At 28.7% G+C, this 827-nt stretch overlaps 1 long non-coding RNA gene across 1 annotated transcript; it reads right to left on the bottom strand.

Annotated features, from left to right (window-relative positions):
- On the bottom strand, positions 1-495 carry LOC136085100 (uncharacterized). The gene is made up of 2 exons (XR_010641078.1): positions 338-495; positions 1-206 (listed from the first exon to the last, which is right to left on the bottom strand). It is a non-coding gene; the product is annotated as an uncharacterized LOC136085100 (long non-coding RNA).
- Between the last annotated feature and the right edge of the window lie 332 nt (positions 496-827).

Raw genomic sequence — 827 nt, 5'->3', positions numbered from 1 at the left:
TTTTATTTGTTCTTACCGGTTCAGTTTTTGCTATTTTATTTAAAGTTTTTTCATCATCAGAGCTCCTTCGTTTATTGCAGCCGGATGTAGATTGAGTTGGTTCCTCATCAGAAATAGTGACAATAGATTGCACATCACTTGTATTATCCAAACCTTCAATTATTAAAAATACCATTAGTCTCCTTGCCACCCTCCATTGTGGCAATCTGAAATTAAAAAATACACATTAAAAAAAAAATTCCACATATAAGAAATGATTATAAATCATATTTCAATCAAAATTTATCTCTTGACTTTGAGAGACTTGACTTCAAGCCATAAATTTTACTAAGCTTACCTGACCATCTTGAAAATCTTGACTAGAAAAGTTTTGATTTTGAGATGAAACGTCATTGTCAAGGGAAGCTTCACCATCTATTATTTTGGCAACAATATCGAAAGGTCACCATTTACTAGGAGCTCCTCCCGATGAACCTACTTGAAGTTTTTCTCGTCTATAAAAATATCCAAATATTTAAGTTGATATAAGCACATCATTAACGCAATATAATATGAATCAAATAACTTTAAATGTGACAATTAAAAAATAATAACGAGCTGTAAATCTTTAATAATGAATAAGATTTTAAGTAATTTTTAATATAACACTCAGTTACAAACAAAATTTAAATTAGATATTATTACATTGGGTTGAGGAATAATTCATGAGCGTTTTTTTCAAATTTAAAAATGCACGCAGAAATAAAATGCATTGGCAAAATGTTTTATGTTGTTTGAAAGAGAATGTTTTGCTCTACAAGATAGTGTTTTGATTTGTTAGTTTTTTT

Source organism: Hydra vulgaris, chromosome 09, assembly GCF_038396675.1.
Source record: "Hydra vulgaris chromosome 09, alternate assembly HydraT2T_AEP".
NCBI classification, from domain to species: domain Eukaryota; kingdom Metazoa; phylum Cnidaria; class Hydrozoa; order Anthoathecata; family Hydridae; genus Hydra; species Hydra vulgaris.
Note: the sequence above shows the minus strand (reverse complement) of the source record. Positions and strands in the feature narration are given on the sequence as shown.